This window comes from Girardinichthys multiradiatus, chromosome 24 (genome assembly GCF_021462225.1).
Source record: "Girardinichthys multiradiatus isolate DD_20200921_A chromosome 24, DD_fGirMul_XY1, whole genome shotgun sequence".
In the NCBI taxonomy this organism is placed as follows: domain Eukaryota; kingdom Metazoa; phylum Chordata; class Actinopteri; order Cyprinodontiformes; family Goodeidae; genus Girardinichthys; species Girardinichthys multiradiatus.
Genome location: NC_061816.1, coordinates 2,901,015 through 2,920,325, shown reverse-complemented (window position 1 = coordinate 2,920,325; position 19,311 = coordinate 2,901,015). Strand labels below are relative to the sequence as shown.

The 19,311-nt window shown below is 41.4% G+C and overlaps 1 protein-coding gene across 2 annotated transcripts in view; it reads right to left on the bottom strand.

Moving 5' to 3' along the window:
* LOC124861420 (zinc finger protein 260-like) overlaps positions 1–19,311 on the bottom strand; it is a 680,754-nt gene that overhangs the window by 477,218 nt on the left and 184,225 nt on the right. The gene's annotated exons all lie outside the window — the stretch shown is intronic.

Below are 19,311 nucleotides of genomic sequence, written 5' to 3'. Positions count from 1 at the left end.
CATTTTGCTTGGTAGTTTTAGTTGAATGGTTCTAGTCTAGTATTTTGTTAAGTGAAATATTTTAACATGGAGTTTAATGGTTTTTGTTGATAAATTCTTACATTTTGAAGAGACGTTGTTGTGAATTTATTCCATATGTGTGCAGAGTTTGTTGAGGAACAACCAGCCAGTGGATCCAAAGCTTGGTGATAGTTTGAGTCTTTGTTTTACTGACTGAGGATGTTTTTAGAGACCAGTTGAAAACCCGTCTGGTTTATCAGGGTTTTATGTCGTGATTGTATTATGAATCTTTTTATTTGGTTTATAGGGATCCTTAATTTAATTTTACCTGTGTTGTACAGCGCTCTGTGACTGTGTCTTAAATCTGAAGCTGAATAATAAACCTTTTCTTACTTTTCTGGCTCTTTAGCTGGAGAGACTATGTGTCTCGGCTGGTCTGGGAACGCCTTGGGCTCCCCCTGGAGGCGGGTACGACGAGTACTGAGAATTTACTAATTGTAATTATCAAGGGCTTTGAGCCATAATTACAAGACCAGAGGACATTAATATTTTTCAGATTATGATTTTAAATTATAATTCTTGGTAAATATCAATTAATCAATAATCATAATTCTTACATATTTGGCGTCCCTGGGTGGGCCTTAAAATGATAGACATCCCTGTTGCACAGAGTGAACAATTAGGATATCCTTGGAACTTGCGAAACTTTTTGAGTTTTGCAAAGGTGCTTAAAGCCATAGGATATCTTGACTAGAAGTTTGCTCAATTCTACTGCAGAGAAGTAATAATAATCTTTCAGGGGTGCTTTTGTGGATGCAAGGTGGACGTTTGGTGTAGCTTGTAGTGTGAGACTTAAAGTTAATTTCTAGCTGGCCAGCCCTGCTATGCTTGAAACAGCAGCTGCAGCAAAACCAGCTGTGATAAGCATAGCAATTAAATTCCTGTAAGGGCAGGAGGCATCAAATCTGCCTCTAAGTGTGTTAGGTGCAATCAGCTGTTACCACAGCAACCAAATTCCTGTCACAGTTGGAGGCTTACTATCTGCCTCTGCTGTCCGTTGGGTGTAACTACAACTGTGACCAACTCTCTCAGTCAGGTAGAGAAAAACACTTACATCTAGTGGCCATTAAGTAAAATTGCAGCTGGATTTTCCCAATTGCAGACCTGCATCCGGTGCCATCTGGTGGTCACTATTGAGAAAAACAGTTCCATCCAAGGAAATTTCCTACTTTGATTTAATCATTTAGTTCATTAACACAGGCAGATAATTCCATCACCTATGATCAAAGGGCATACCTTGAACTGAAAGTTCAAGTTATTGATAATTCATTACCACTTCTGCTTTAAAATTTAAGCATTTTTGCTGGGTTTTATTGTGTGAAGCATGCTTGGTCTGCCTCATAAAACTAACTTAGTTGTCTAACTTTGTAGACCCAGTTAGAAGGTAAGTGATCTATATTGGTACCACTAACATTCATTTGAAGCTAGAAAGAGTGCTTGAATATTTTAGTTTGCTTATTTCTTAAAAAAGAAAAAGAAATTCTCAAAAAGAATATATACATTTTTTGTTTGTTTGTTTGCTGCGTGATTCCCAGTAAAGCATAGGGTAAGCCACAGTTTGAATAGTCAAACCAGCGCACCCATTTTTTTAAATACATCATTCATAACTGAACAGCTTAGATTGTTTGTATTACCGCTAATTGACTTTAGCAATCATACATAACTGAACAGCCTATTTTGTTTGTACTTGTACTCGTCGTCTTCCGCTTATCCGGGACCGGGTCACGGGGGCACCAGACTCAGAAGAGACACCCACTCAGCCGACATTCGACTATCAGCCGGACTCTCCTCTCCAATAAATAACTCTCAGGATTGTAGTTATTATTATTACAGCGTTACAGTACAAAGAATTGGCAAAAGGTTTCAGCATCAGTGAATTTGGATTCATGTTAGAGAAAACTGTTGCTGTGCTTCTAAATAGTTTGAGATCTCTTTGGATTATGTACACTCATCTTAAAACAGATCCTGAAGATTGTCATAACAAAATTGATCAGTTACAGCATTAAAAGATATGGCTGAGAAAACATTCTGAAAAGAGATTGTTAAAAATGTCTTTGAATTCTTGAAGCTTCAAATTTGGCCATTTGTCTGTCTTTGATGTTTTGTCTTTGTTTTGTTGGAATGAATGTTTGTTTATATGTTGCATGACAAAATAATCCATTTTTAGAATAATGTTTCTAAATCCCACATGGATTAAAACTTTGAGTTTTCAGGAGAGTTAAGAAGCAGCTTGTTTCTGAGGTAGGTGCATGTTAACAGTTTTGCAATTTAAGGTTCACTAAGATGGGTTGGAATGAAGAAACTGTGGGTCCGCCCATAGGCTGCCCATCAAAGGTTAGTTCTGCCTGACGCTGCCCACCTACCAGGTTGGTTCATGCCTTCACTTCCATGGTAACACTCAGCACCTCCCTTCCTGAGTTTTAACACTGTTTAAGAGACAATAGAATCAAAATGCTTGTAGTGATTGTTACCTTAAAAAACATGTTTTTTGTATAATAATTAAGTATGTAGCATGATATTTAGATTTATGTGTTTTATTATTAAAAGGTTAATGAAATAGTTTAAACTAATTTGAAGAATTAGTTTTACATACAGGATCATTGGTGATTTATTAGATTGAAAGTTTTCCCTGGTGCCATTAAGCTAGCTGACAGTTCAAGATATGCCAAAAGTAAGGAATACATTTTTGAAAAAGAATCAGTTATGATTTCATACTTGACAGGAATTATTTATTGGATTAAATTTGTAGAGTGTATGCATAAAAATTACATTAGATTTCCATTAATCTAATACTTATCTTCATACAAGACAAATTAGGATGATATGTGACTAATTTCTAAGTGAAATATTGATGAACTGTACAACGACTGAAGTTTGTGTTTTGTTGTTAATGGAACTGAGTTACAGTTAAAAACATTTGGATTTTATTTATGTTGCTTTCGTTAAATTCATAGAGACACATAGTTATGTCAAAATTCATTTCTTTGGTTCTATGTAATGTGATCTCGGTTACTAGAACATTCTTGTTTAAACCTTTTGCTGGATTGTCGCATAGGTTGGACCCTGCGCCAGAAGGGGGGAATGTCAGAATAAAGTAACATGGGGATATTGTCAAGATAATATTTTTCCGTGAAGATAGGATGTTGTTTTACTGTCAAAACCTGTCCACTGTGTTTTCTCAAGTTTCACAGACGGTGAAGGCTGCATTACCAGGTACAGCCACTTCCACCCTCCAGTCATTTATTCCTGGCAACTAGATTCTGCTCAGAGAATTTAGGAGGAAACACTGGACGTCCAGGCGCTGGAATGGCCCATATCAGATTCTACTAGACACCCAGGAAAGCTGCAGGAAAGCTCCAGCTCCTCCAGCTTCATCTGGCTTCCAGGACACAAGTCATCTTCCAACTGGATCATCCACGGCCTGAAAGGTGTGAGGACAGCGGACTACCACAAGACAAAGAACTGTAAGCTGATCACTGGTGAGTGATTGAAGAGGTGGTTGAAGAACACTGTTCTTACAAGGGCACAACAATCCCTTGGGCAGTGCAACGTTATTTTAGAATCTACTTAAGGCCATCGCATTGCCTGAAAGTTAGAAATCATAAGGTCATTTGCCTCACTGCACACACACCACAGTGAGAGACACATAGGAAACATACAGGGAAGACCTCTACACATTGCACGTAACCTTTCTCTGGATGATGGACTGGCAACGTCTGCAACAGAGAGACAGTCAAACATGCGCCATGATGGTTATTCTCCTTAATTTCTTAACATTTGGTGGCTACTAGGCTCCTTTGCCTGGACAGCAAGGGTCAGCCAAATTCTTTTCTCCCAGTGAAACTGACTCTGAGGAGGAAATCTTGGATGCTTTTATCTAACTTTATGGTATTATTACAAATTTGAAATGTGTTCATTTCCGCCGTTGTTATAATTTGTTTTCAGTACCAGAAGAAAGGAGTTGTAATGTAAATTCTTGTATTAAGTGCTCTAAGGTGTTCCAAAGTGTATGACCTTTAGGTTACCTCTCTTTCTTCAGAACATCTGTATTAGAGGAGGAAGCTGTAAAACCAGTATCAGACGTTTAATGGCTAAAACCCATTCTTTTTGGGTGATGTCTCAGGAACCAGCAGATGGTCTGTTACCCCTGACCTGAGGAGGGTTTAGGATCATAAAGCACAAACTCTTTTTAGTTGAGGTAACACCCACATACTCTTTAAATACTGTGTGTAAATGTTGACACCACGCTGAACCCAAAGCAGATGACTATGCTGACACAGAAAAGGTATATTTTACCGAGCTACAAAATAAAGACCACTACTTCTATGATGACATGTTGTAAATGAATATATCTTCAATGCCTGAGTGTATTCAAAATTGTACTTCATAAAGTGACCTTATAGCAGAAAATCGAAAGAAGTTGCTGTTTAAGTGAAAGGAGAAAAAGTGCAATGATGGTATGAACAAGGCTTGTTTTAATTCTTTTACTTTTATTACATTTAGTTTTCTTTTATATGTATTTAATAATGACTTATTCGTGATAAAACAGGGGGGACTGTTAGGATTTGAAAACTTTTGTATTGTTTATCACTCATGTCTGCTCTAAGTGATTTTGCCTCCTTACATGCCACAGAAAGGGAGATAGGTCAGAAGAGTGAGTTATGCCTTTATCAGTAACATCTAGGGATTGGTACGAGTCCTCTCTCTCTCTCTCTCTCTGCTTAAGATCAAGACACATGAACCCTAACCTTTTTCACACACACACACACACACACACACACACACACACACACTCTTGTTTTGCTATACAGGTCCTTCTAAAAATATTAGCATATTGTGATAAAGTTAATTATTTTCCATAATGTCATGATGAAAATTTAACATTCATATATTTTAGATTCATTGCACACTAACTGAAATATTTCAGGTCTTTTATTGTCTTAATACAGATGATTTTGGCATACAGCTCATGAAAACCCAAAATTCCTATCTCACAAAATTAGCATATTATTAAAAGGGTCTCTAAACGAGCTATGAACCTAATCATCTGAATCAACGAGTTAACTCTAAACACCTGCAAAAGATTCCTGAGGCCTTTAAAACTCCCAGCCTGGTTCATCACTCAAAACCCCAATCATGGGTAAGACTGCCGACCTGACTGCTGTCCAGTAGGCCACTATTGACACCCTCAAGCAAGAGGGTAAGACACAGAAAGAAATTTCTGAACGAATAGGCTGTTCCCAGAGTGCTGTATCAAGGCACCTCAGTGGGAAGTCTGTGGGAAGGAAAAAGTGTGGCAGAAAACGCTGCACAACGAGAAGAGGTGACCGGACCCTGACGAAGATTGTGGAGAAGGGCCGATTCCAGACCTTGGGGGACCTGCGGAAGCAGTGGACTGAGTCTGGAGTAGAAACATCCAGAGCCACCGTGCACAGGCGTGTGCAGGAAATGGGCTACAGGTGCCGCATTCCCCAGACCTGGACTACAGAGAAGCAGCACTGGACTGTTGCTCAGTGGTCCAAAGTACTTTTTTCGGATGAAAGAAAATTCTGCATGTCATTCGGAAATCAAGGTGCCAGAGTCTGGAGGAAGACTGGGGAGAAGGAAATGCCAGAAGTCCAGTGTCAAGTACCCACAGTCAGTGATGGTCTGGGGTGCCGTGTCAGCTGCTGGTGTTGGTCCACTGTGTTTTATCAAGGGCAGGGTCAATGCAGCTAGCAATCAGGAGATTTTGGAGCACTTCATGCTTCCATCTGCTGAAAAGCTTTATGGAGATGAAGATTTCGTTTTTCAGCACGACCTGGCACCTGCTCACAGTGCCAAAACCACTGGTAAATGGTTTACTGACCATGGTATCACTGTGCTCAATTGGCCTGCCAACTCTCCTGACCTGAACCCCATAGAGAATCTGTGGGATATTGTGAAGAGAACGTTGAGAGACTCAAGACCCAACACTCTGGATGAGCTAAAGGCCGCTATCGAAGCATCCTGGGCCTCCATAAGACCTCAGCAGTGCCACAGGCTGATTGCCTCCATGCCACGCCGCATTGAAGCAGTCATTTCTGCAAAAGGATTCCCGACCAAGTATTGAGTGCATAACTGTACATGATTATTTGAAGGTTGACGTTGTTTGTATTAAAAACACTTTTCTTTTATTGGTCGGATGAAATATGCTAATTTTGTGAGATAGGAATGTTGGGTTTTCATGAGCTGTATGCCAAAATCATCAGTATTAAGACAATAAAAGACCTGGAATATTTCAGTTAGTGTGTAATGAATCTAAAATATATGAATGTTAAATTTTCATCATTACATTATAGAAAATAATGAACTTTATCACAATATGCTAATATTTTGAGAAGGACCTGTATGTAGTGAGGACCATTTGTTAACTCCCATTGATTTCCATTGATTTTCAGTCATTTTCAACCCTTTCTATGCCCTAACCCTGACACTAAACTCAACCTAAACCTAACCATTACCAGTTCATGCCTAACCCTAACCTTAACCTAAACTCAATTCACACCTTAGTCCTAGACCTAACCGTTAGCAAAATAGGTCGTGAGGACCAGCAAAATGTCCTCACTTTGGTACAAACGGTCCTCAATTTGATGGTGAAATCGGGAAAATGGTTCTCACTGTGATGCCAAGACAGGAACACACACACACACGCACACACACACACACACACACCCTGAATGTTTGTTGAACTGTGTGTGAACCAGCATGTATAAATAAAGAGACAAGGGTGATAATACTTCGTAGTCTGTACTGCAGAGCTACCCTTGCAAGTAAATTGACTGTATCGTTCTTGCCTCTGAGTTGACTATATATATATATATATATATATATATATATATTTATATATATATACATATATATGTATATATATATTTTTGTTTTGCTAATTTTTTCTTTCCATGTTTACCCTTTCTGTCCTCTTTTCACCTGTTAGGTCCTCTTCATTAAACCTGAAGTCATTCCTCACTCCATGCGTAGTTGTTTCTGCTGGGACTTCCAGACCTTTGAAAGGCCTCTCTGCACTTTTGGGTAGTGTGTGCTATACAGGGCTTAAAGAAAGAAATAATAAAACCTAAAAGTGCCGGATCTGAAGAAAGAAATGAATTGGCAGTGCAAAATATGCAAGTTTACAACCTCAAAACAATTGGATCTATTAAAACACTACAGATTACAACATGGGCATTTTGGTCAAACCCATTCCATACCCCACCTCTACTCTGATTGCCCTTGCACATTTAGGATGTGGTGTTCATTACAGACACATTTATCAAGGCATCACCTGCAGACAGCCAGGCCAGGCCAACTTCTTTCCTTCACATGCCTAGTGTTTGATTGATGCTGTTTTAACACCGAACGACAGTATTTTGAGCACCTTGGTGGACATCTTAAAAAGTTTAAAACTGTGCTCTGTGTTTTTCAAGGTTGTGATTACAAGACAAATATATACACAACATTCCACAGTCATAAGAGCAGGAAACATAATCCACATTCATTGGAAGATTTTAAAGCATCCGTTTTACATGAATACCAACGCCAAATGGGTGAAGAATGTAACTGTTGAAAGTGAAAACTACTGTGAGTCTGTCCTTGAAACAGATCAGGTTTTAAACAAAACTATTATCAAGAAGCTGGGATTGCTCCTCCTTAAATTGGAATACATTTTCAATGTGTCCAATACGTGCATAGATGAATTCGTAGATGAACTTCATTTTCTTACAGCATCTGCATCTGGCCCAGGTATTAAATAAATTGTTCTCAACACTTTAAAGGAGCACAGCTGTAGTTTTGATGATTTTGTGATATCAGAACTGGTAAAAGATCTCTGCCAGCTAAACCCTTTCTATACTGCTTTAGGGGTAGATGGGCCTCTAAGTACTCAGTACAGGCGAGAGCAGTTTATAAAGGAACATCTCTCATTAACTGAACCAGTTGAATACATTCTTGATAGTGGTGAGAAACAGACATTCCAATATGTACCAATTCTCTCATTATTGTCTCAACTTGTGAACAGTCATGAAATTCAAGACACACTGTTACAGAACAAAAGGCTACATGATCCTGCTATTGGATATAAATTATTACATGATGGATCTTTGCTAAGAGAAAACAGCTATTTTTGTGGAGATGAACTTAAACTACCACTCTTTATTTACATTGATGACTTTGAAATATGCAACCCTCTGGGAACATCCCACAAGAAGCATAAAGTCACAGGTGTGTATTGGGTCTTTGCAGACATTCCTGCAACTTTTTGATCTACTCTAACATCCATTTACCTGGCCATTCTTTGTAAGGCAAATGATGTCAGCCAATATGGATACTCTATAGTGTTAGATCCACTTCTTACAGATTTGAAAACCTTTGAAGATAACAGCATTTTTGTGCCAAGTCTCGGAAAAGTTGTCAAGGGTACTGTAGTTGCTGTAGTTGCTGACAACCTTGGCGCTCACTCTGTTGGTGGTTTTGTTGAAAACTTTTCTGCCTCACATTTTTGTCGTTTTTTCATTGGAGAACGGTCACAGGTCCAGGAGCATGAACTAGGAGAAGGACTGTTTCCTCTGCGAACTAAGTCAAGCCATGACATTCATGTTGAAGCAGCATTGTCTGACCCAATGAAGGTCACCATTGTGGAGTAAAAAGACAGTGCCCCATCTCTGACACACTGAGTTACTTTCATGCCACAACAGGTTATCCCCCTGATGCTTTGGATGATTTGCTTGAAGGTATTGTACCTTTAGAAATTGCACTCTGTCTGAATGTCTTCATAAAGAAGAAATACTTCTCTCTTCAGGAGCTCAATCATTCCATACGTCATTTTCCTTACAAGTGGAACGACAAAACAAACAGTCCACAAGCTATTCCCCTGAATTTTGCATCACGTCAGAGTGTAGGAGGCAATGCACATGAAAACTGGTGCCTACTGAGAATGCTACCCTTTATGATTGGTGACAGAGTTCCAGAAGATGAACCAGCATGGGAGGTTTTGATGACACTGAAAGATGTTGAGCTTGTCATGGCCCCTGTCTACACAGATGAGACACTAGGATACATGGAAAGTAAGATCAGCGAACACTGCCACAGTTATTTAACTGCGTTTCCAGAGAAAAAACTGACACCAAAACACCACTTCCTGAAGCATTATCCATGGCTTACAACTGTTTTTGGACCACTGGTTGCTCTCTGGACAATGCGTTTGAAGCCAAACATCGTTTTTTTAAAGGAGCGTGAGGCAAACTGGGTGTTTCAGAAACATTCTCATGACAATGGCAAGAAATCATCAGTCAATGGTTGCATATCGCATCAATGATGCCAATAGTCAAAGGCCAACACTGTCAGTGTCTAAAATGACTCAAGTGTCACTTGACATTGTAAAAGACAACATCAAGGAGCCATTTGGAAGAAAGTTTCCTGGGGTAGTGGCTGTGAACATGACAAACAAGATCACTATTTTAGGCACAGAATATAATGTTGGAATGTTGCTGGCCTTTGGGTCAGGAGGATTACCTGATTTTGGAGAAATACTGCAAATAATTGTTGTGCATCAAAGCCCTGTATTTGTGGTGAAAATGCTATTTGGGTGTTACCACGAGCACCCGAGGAGCTTCAAAGTTGAACCAACAGGAGATTTAAAAATTGTTCATCCTTTAGAAATGAGACATGCATACCCATTAGGTGCATATCATATGGCAGGTGGTCGAATGGTGTCCCTTAAACACTTCACTTCCACATCAGAGGTATATTTCTGTTCAGTATTTCTGCTTTTGTGACTTATCAGTCATGTGATAATAATGGCATGGCCTCCTTAGCACGTTCCTGTGTTGGCTATATCAGTGGGCTGATTTTCTCATAACAACATTTCTAAAATTATCAAGTCAAAAATTAAAACCATTTTTGAAAATTTCAACCATTCATTTGAAAATTTAAGTCTACATTTTGTGTATTTCAACTATTTTACATATAATTATTAGCTATTCTGTTGATATTTCACTTGAGTGTTTCCTGTGGCCTCATAGATTTTTCTGACACAGGTATGCTGTCATGCAGCCCATGTTCTATGGATTATATCAAATGTCCACCAAATTCAATTTCAGTTGAGATCATTTGGTGTTGGAACAGTGTATTTTTTTAAAAATGGAAAGTGTAAGAGAATCATGCCATTAATTTCACAAATTCTGTTATTTTGTGGTTGTAAAGGACAATTTTGATTTAGATATAAAGTAGTTACAAGAGTAAAATCATATTTGACCAGACAACATCTTCAAAACAAATTAGAGTTGTGAAGTGGTATATAATCATTACATTCAAAATGTTTAGACAACCCTTTAACTCCGCTCTCTTGTCTCCTGCCTTTGCCTTCTCTTGTCTTCCTCAATTCACTATGACCAGTAAAGAGGCTTATTTATGCAGTTTTTTCATGAAATGAATTAAAATGATTTAATTTATTTATGAGATCAGACTTCAGGAGCATTTGTTGATTTCATCAGTGGAAGAAAATAATTTAAACCTGTGCAAGTATCTGTATCAACTTTTAATAGCTATTTGTCTTTTTCTCTCTTTTCTGCCTGTTGCCATATAGTTGAGGATATAATAATCCAAAGAGTAATGGCAGTCCAGTTTCGTGTCATCATAGAGGAACATGACATCCGAAAGTTGATGTTTCCATCAGGAATTCCTACTAGAGTGGAAGATCTTCTTTCCATTGCCATTGAAACATTCCACTTGCAAGGAGAGTTTGGACTGTTATATGAAGACAAAGATTTTGGAAACCAGTTTTTCAGTGTCACCTCAACTGCTGAGCTGTATGACAAGGCCACTTTGAAATTGGTAAAAAAAAAAAAGAGCCAATGGTCACACTTGAGGTACATCCATTAAATGACTCCAGATTATCCGCACAGAGTTCAGCAGATACTTTCCCTTCAAGTAACTGTGAAGTTGACGCCAACCCCCCAGATGTCTTTGCATCATCCAGCTCTCAAGACACCATCATTCTCCCAGATTCATGCCGCTCTGCTCCAAGGCCAGTGCCATTCAAAATCCCCAAATTTTCTCTTGATGTTGAACTGGTCCTTGCAGAGGGAAACAAGTCTTACGAGACCCATGGGATACACTTCCGAGATCCAAGTGTTAAATCTGCAATCATGCATGACCTTTCCAAAGTCATATTCTCTTACACGGCCTACCCTTCAAGTCAACAAATATGCTCTGTGGTAGAAGCCCTTGTTGAGAAGTTTCCATGCCTCAAGGAGCCTGGGTCCTTTGCCGGGCTTTATGGCTGGCAGCAACAGATCGAGTACAAGATTCACAATTATCGTGCCAAGCTGAAATCATGAAAATTAGCCTATCCAGAAATAGAAGTAAACACATTAAAGAGAAAGCAAAGGACTCAAAATGTTAAGGTTATTAGCACTGAAATCTTTTCAGAAATGATAAGTAGACTTTACCTAATAGTGTTTCATAGCTGTTGAAATGAGATATTCTTTACTAAAAATATTTGAGTAAATTTACTCAAACAAACTGAGTGCAAATTGTTACCTTCACTTTTTTGGGTAAATTTTATAGGTTGGTTTTGACAGTGTAGTTCTGCTGAACATAGTAGAGAAAATCCTGAGTCCACCGTGGCAGACACCTTGCAACCTCCACAAACACACCTGGCTTATTGCCTAAGTAGTGCAGTTCAATAGTTTTTCTCTCTCTTTTCACATCTAGATAGTTTAGAGACAGTTTATATTAAACCCCATCATCATTTGAAAGAGCTAATGTGTTTAAGCCTAAACCTGTTTTAAACGTTGGTTTTTTTTAAGATAACACACTGTATAGTCGGTTAAAAAACCAGGATTGACTCCCTCACATTTATTTTCCCATGGTTCATAGCGCCACCTATGCCAATGACACAGGCTGATTCTTGTGCCTGACTGGAATTGGATGACTAAGCTATGACCCCAGTATTTGGTGATCTTGTTTTTGTTTTTTTGGGTTTCCTTTTTATTGTTGTTTCACTTTGTCTCAGTGTTACCAAAGCTGATGACCAAAAGAATGTAATGATGATGTGAATGTATTGTTTTTGTATTTTCTCATTGAATGACATAGACAGCTATGAGTTAGTCAGAGTTTAGTCCTGCCCGGGCTAATCTTTATCCTGCCAAATCATAGGCTTTTGAAGAACGAACTGAATTGTGAACCTCCATTCCTGCCAACAGGAACACAGAGACAGTTTTTGCTGTTTGTTTTGCTTCACCATGGATCACTGATTTTTTTCAGCTGAGGACAGAATGGTCCCAGTAGCTTCAAAGACTGTGATTTATCTCACCCTTTGAACCTAGGAGAGAATGTTGGACCATTTGTTTGCTACTATACACCCCAGTGTGGTCTGCTACCACAACTCCCAGTAGGAATTGCAGCTGATAGGAAGGGGCGTCGCAGCTCTGATGTCACAGTGGACAATATAAGGAATATGGGGCCTCTCCCCCTGTGCCCTTTTTCCAGCTGGAAACCGAGACCGGTTACCAAGCAATGGAGGCACGCATCCTTCTGGAGAAGAAACTCACACGTGGGTTTTCATTAATTCTCCACACTGACAAGAAACTCACGAGACTCAACAAATTAAGCTTACAGGGATAGGAAGACTTGTAATTTAACACGTGACCAAAAACCCACGGAGGTTTCAAGGATATGAAATTTTCATCCTTGTTTTGTTCCAGTCGACTGCTGACGGTCCGTCATATTTTTCCCCTTTGCCAAAGGAGGCCAAAGAACAAAGACCGACCGTTTTCCTTTGAGCTTGTTACGGACGCGTAACTACCCCCTCCCCCCTCTCCAAAGAAGACCACAAGTAATCCTGTTTTGTTTTATTTCTATTAGAAATAGCTTGGGCAGGATAGAGTAGGATTTTAGGCCGATTTAGAATCACCACTTATAGTCCAATGTGTTCTGAGTTATATTTGCATGCAATGTCTTATTGATACTTTGATTGCTGTTGGACTCTGAAGCCGCCACAAAAGGTCTCCCAGCCGAAATCCACAGGAGAAGTGGACCCCCCCGTTATACCCCCCTCCCCAAAAACCCAGACCGACCCCCCCGTTAAACCCCACTCACCCCAGACCCCGACCTAGACCGCACAGAACTCTCCCATCTCCCCACTGAGCCCGCTTTTTGCTTCACTGGATTCTGATAACATGAAAGGAGCTCTTAAGACTGGGACCCAAATGGCTCTCACATCTTTTCGATTAAAAACCCCCCGTGGCCGAGGCCCTGCTACTGAACCAACATCTTCCAAATGCCGCAGAGCCCCAACACCTCCTAATCTATCTCCTCCTAATCAGGACCTTCAAATCACTTCTCTGTGATACAGTCTGGGCCCCAGTGGTAACTATCAGAAATGAGCATGCCCAGGAAAAACTTGTGCCCCTAATAGGAGATAGTTGTAAAATCCCTGTGCTTATACGTGACAGAAAGAACAAAGCCAAAAGGATAAGAGACAGTAATAAGCAATCAACGAAAGCCATAAACTGTCAGGTACAACCAGACACAGAGTTAATATCAGCAACTAAGTCATATAAACTGGCTTTATTGAACATTAGATCTCTGTCAGGAAAATCATTTTTAATCAATGACTTCATTACTGACCACGATCTTAATGTTCTGTTTTCAACAGAAACATGGTTACATGAATTTAATGAAGCTCCCATTCTGATAGAGTCGACGGCTCCGAACTACAATTTTCTTTGTGAGAGCAGACAGCAAAGAAAAGGTGGGGGGGCCACTTTGTTTAAAGATTTATTAGAGCGTAAAAAAGTATTTCTGGGCAAATCTGACTCTCTTAAATATTTGGCTCTCCAGGTAAAGAGTCCGGTCCGAACCATGGTCTTGAATATTTACAGGCCTCCTAAGTCCAAAACAAACTTTATCAATGATTTAATGAGCTTTTATCTGTGATATGTGTTGATTATGACTGTTTAATTATTGTGGGAGACTTCAACATTCACATGGACAATACTGAAGACAGAAGTGCAATAGATCTATGTGACACTCTTAGAAATGTTGGTTTGACTCAACATGTTAAACAGCAAACACACAAACAGGGACATATTTTGGACTTGATCATCACTAAGGGTCTAAACATTTCCAAGGTGTCTGTAACTGATGTTGCTCTATCTGACCACTTTTCTGTTATTTTTAAAAGCATCATCTCCAATGACTCAGTTTGCCAAAGAGACATGATAAGAAAACAGATCTTTAAGGACGGTGCTGCTGAAACCTTTAACCAGATTTACTCTTCTACCTCCACTTTGCCCTGTAACACTGTAGATGAGCTGGTAGACAACTTTCATTCTAAAATCTCAGACATCATTGCTTCAATTGCTCCAATTAAGGTGAAAGTCGTTTCTGGGAAGAAAATGTCTCTGTGGAGAAGTGCTCCACCAGTAAGAAGTGAAAATAAGGAGTGTCGAAAAGCTGAATGCAGGTGAAGAAAGACTGGTTGACTATATGCTCATGCATTATTTGCCATGGTCGACAGGTTAACAAACCCTCCTGTAACTGTAGCATCTGAACTCCACTCTACCAGGGCCTGCAATGAATTTGCTAACTACTTCACTGAAAAAACCCAAAAGATCAGAGAGGAAGTCAGCACATGCACATCAACTCCAGTACCAATGTTGTCTCCAACTAGAACTTATTTTGACAAAATTTCCCAATTTCACCAAATAAACTACAAAAACATAGAAGAAATCGTGCAGCAACTAAGCTCTTCTTCCTGCTGTCTCGATGTTTTACCCACAGCTTTCCTTAAGAAAGCTTTGCCTGTAACAACATCTGATTTAACTCAAATAATAAACACGTCCCTTTTGTCAGGTGTTTTCCCCCAGGCCCTGAAAACAGCAATTATCAAAACTCTATTGAAAAAGAGCAACTTTGACGAGATGCATAGAGTTCAGGCGGGCGACCAGGAGGTCGTCCCCAGCAAGGCACAGAGTTCAGGCGGGCGACCAGGAGGTCGTCCCCAGCAGGCACAGAGTTCAGGCGGGCGACCAGGAGGTTGTCCCCAGCAGGCACAGAGTTCAGGCCGACAATCCGGAGGTCTGCGGCGACAGAGATGCAGGCGTCTAGGAGGCCTGCGGCGACAGAGATGCAGGCGTCTAGGAGGCCTGCGGCGGAGATACCAGGCAAACCCACGAAGCGAGTAGTCAGGCGGTCTGCGACGTGGAAGCAGGTGCCTCGGAGGTCTGCGGCGAAGCCAGAATCGCGGCAAAGACTTGGGCCTAGGCAGGACCCGCAGAGGCCTGGACCAGGTGTCCAGCTTTGGTGTGTCAGGCAACGAGTCAGTCTCTGGTGCGTCAGGCTGTGTGTGTATGTCAGGCTCTGGTGCGTCAGGCTGTGTGTGTATGTCAGGCTCTGGTGCGTCAGGCTGTGTGTGTATGTCAGGCTCTGGTGCGTCAGGCTGTGTGTGTATGTCAGGCTCTGGTGCGTCAGGCTGTGTGTGTATGTCAGGCTGTAAAACCAGGAGCACACCCCAAAGAAAAAACAAAAGGTGTTCCGGACCCGGTTGTGGAGGTAGCCCGCCCACAGGCTCCTCCCGGATCAGACGACGAGGAAGTAGAGGCACTGTAGACCCGGCGGCGGCCGGCTGAGGCTCTGTAGATCCGGCGGCAGCCGGCTGTGAGCCCAGAGGCTTGGCAGCGGACGGCTGTGAGCCCAGAGGCTTGGCAGCGGACGGCTGTGAGTCATAATCCTCGGAGCTCTGTGCTGCTCTAACGGCCACAAGAAGAGGGTCGAAGGGACCTCCAGCGGAGACAGGAGCTGGAGCGTCGAGCCATCCCTCGGCAATGAATTCGGCCTGTAGCACAGAGTGCACTAGATTCAGATCCTCTGGATGATCCATAAGATGACGTACAAAATGACAGCAACGTCTCTCCATGCAATCCTTTTTCATCTTTTTCAGCATGGCTTGAACCCAATTCAGGGCTGGAGGCTGCACCGGCGACTGGTGACCTGCAGAGGGCGCTGGGTGACCACCCACCAACTCCGGGGAAAGCAACTGCGTGGAAGCCATGGCGGATGGACCCTCCGTAGAAGGGTTGAAGGCGCCCATCCGAACCTCCCCAATGGCGACTGTTCCGCGGCGACGACATCGTCCAGGGCGGGAGCCGAAACCAGCGGGGAATTCGGCCGCAGCAGGTGCCACTGCAGATGAGGATGGCTCCGCAGGAGCCGCTGCTGGCGATGATGGCTCCGCAGGAGCCGCTGCTGGCGATGATGGCTCCGCAGGAGCCGCTGCTGGCGATGATGGCTCCGCAGGAGCCGCTGCTGGCGATGATGGCTCCGCAGGAGCCACTGCTGGCGATGATGGCTCCGCAGGAGCCACTGCTGGCGATGATGGCTCCGCAAGAGCCACTGCTGGCGATGATGGCTCCGCAAGAGCCACTGCTGGCGATGATGGCTCCACAAGAGCCACTGCTGACGTGGATGGCTCCGGCGAAGCAGCTGTGAGCAGGGTGAGCTTGGCCGGGGCTGCTGCAGCTGGAGTGGAGCGCTTGCGGCGAGGGCGACGGCGGCGTGAAGAGGCGGGGGTGGCTGAGACTGTTGGAGGCAAACTGGAGCGGATCCGACCCGGTATGAAGGCTGGAGATACCGGCGTCGGTTGGCGTCCTCTAGCTTCCTCCATTTCCTGAAGCAGCATGGGTGAAGGTACAATTTCCACCTCTTCTCCATACATCCTCCTCAATTCCTCCTCCTGCTGTGTCTCCCACTTCTTCAGCTCTTCAGACTTATCTGCTTGGTCCTGGTACTGGCTGGTTTCTTCTATCACGTTAAGTGTTTGAATCGGACCAAAGTGCAGAAAAGAGCTTGGCAGCCGCATGATGAGTTAATCTTGAGGTTTTATTCCAAAACCGTCAAAAGCGTCACAAAAATCACTGCAGGTACATAACCGAGTTCAGAGCCAAAAACCTACATGAGTACTCAGTTCTCCAACGTAGCAAAACTGAACATCAACAAGGGTAGTGACCAGGAATAGTGATGGAGAAACCAGCGGGGAACAAAGAACACAGACCAACTAATATACAGGGAGAAAACAAAGGCAGGTAATCACAGAAACTAAGAACAGGTGTGACAAGCTGGCAGGGAGGCAGAGGGGACAGGTGGAACTAATAAACAATAAAGGAAAACATGAACCTAAACACAGTTAACACAAAAACACAAACAAAGTCCCAAGATGTCATATCATGACAGTTTCTAGGATTTCCTTCTTTTACCTCCGGAACATTGCCAAAATTAGAAATATCCTGTCCAGGAGTGACGCTGATAAACTAGTCCATGCATTTGTTACTTCAAGGCTGGTCTATTGTAATTCTTTACTATCAGGATGTCCACAAAATGCAGTTAAAGGCCTTCAGCTGATTCAAAATGCTGCAGCAAGAGTTCTGATGAAAATTAAACAGAGAGATCATATTTCTCCTACTTTAGCTTCCCTTCTTTGGCTTCCTGTTAAATCCAGAATAGATTTTAAAATTTTCTTCCTCACATATAGCTCAGCTGAGCTACCTTCCTTATTTTTACCTCCATCTTCCTCCCTCCCTGTTGGTTGGAGTAAGGGGGAGTCAGGTTTAGCCTAAACCGGCTCAGTTATGGTTGAGGTGCAAACACACCCTCCATTTCTGCTACCTGTGTGACCCCTTCTCTTTTCCAATGGTTATAGTCAGTCTGACAGAGAGAGGTATCCCAATCCTTGTGGTTTTTGGTATAACAATGACCATCAGTGGGACCCTTTGTGGGGTTCCTTGAGACGACATTGTTGTAAATAAGCGCCATTTAACTAAATAATCTGAACTGAAACTATCTGTGTAGTTATGCTGCTATAGGCTTAGGCTGCTGGAGGACATAACGACCACTTTCCCTCTCTCTGCTACATTCTCACACTACTCTCCAATTTTGCATTATTTGCTGTTATTTCAGTTTTTAACTTTATGTTCTCTCTCTTTTCTCTTCCTAGAAGCTACACCTGGCTTGACTCTGTGTCTACCTGTGACACCTTTCTGGAGGGGGGGCATTGTCCAAGTTTCTGCTGGCAACAACCTAATGCTCACCTTCTACAGATGCTCCACATGGCCCTGTCATTCAGTGTTTAACCCTTAATATTTCCAAGATATAGCAATTGACTCAGCTTTTACTGTTACTAATTATATGTGCTCTCTTTCAGACTCTAACCTTGAAAACTGGCTCAGAGTTTTTCGGTTCTTTCTTTCTAGGTGAAACGACTAAAGGAGCTACATCCATTAACATTTACTTTTCCTTCCCATAGAAAGTTCTCAAGTCAAGTCAACGCCAGTCACTGTCCACTGTCTCTACATGCTCATCCAGGAGGAGTGAATGCTGCAAGTCACTGACTGGATGCAATCTGCTGGGTTTCCTTAGATAGAAAAACTTTTTATCCAATTTGAATAAATAACTGAATCTGACTGCACTGTTCAATGGTTAGGATTAATTGGAATGTATGTACCTAACTTTGTGAAGTGCCTTGAGACAACATGTGTTGTGAATTGGTGCTATATAAATAAAACTGAATTGAATTGAAAACTGAATTGAATTATTTTTTTTTTATTACCTCTGTTGTTTGAATTTCTGTATCATTGTAATGTTTTTCCTTATGTATAGCGACTTGATGCCTTGTTGCTGAAAAGCGCTTTATAAATAAACTTGACTTGACCTGACTTGGTTCGCCTTCTGAAACCAACCTACATTGTTACCTGAGGAAAAGATTAACTCAAACCTGTACTAAAATATGAGTAGCATTACTTCAGTATACTAATAACTGTTTGATCATAACATCTGATTTAATTTGTACAAAATGATGTATAAATATAAAGTTATGTGCACATTCTGGTATTCTAAAGAAAAAAAACTAAAGAGTAAAAATAAATGAAATGAAATAACAAATCTAGGTAGAAGAAACACACATTTCAATGTCTTATATTTGTCCCAACATAAAGCTACTGAAACCTAAAGCAGGTCATGTATTTATTTTAGAACAGTACAAAATCCTTCCAGGGACAATATCAACTGTTTGCTGTACATTTATTGTACCTCCAAATGGCCCAGCAGGTTCAGCAGATAGAGAATAACATTAAAACAATGAAGTTTGTGAAGTCTCTTTTTAATTCAAACTGTAGGTGTGTGTCTGCCTGGAGCATAAAACTTGTGATGTAAATACAGGTGAGGAGAGTAGCCAGAAACCTA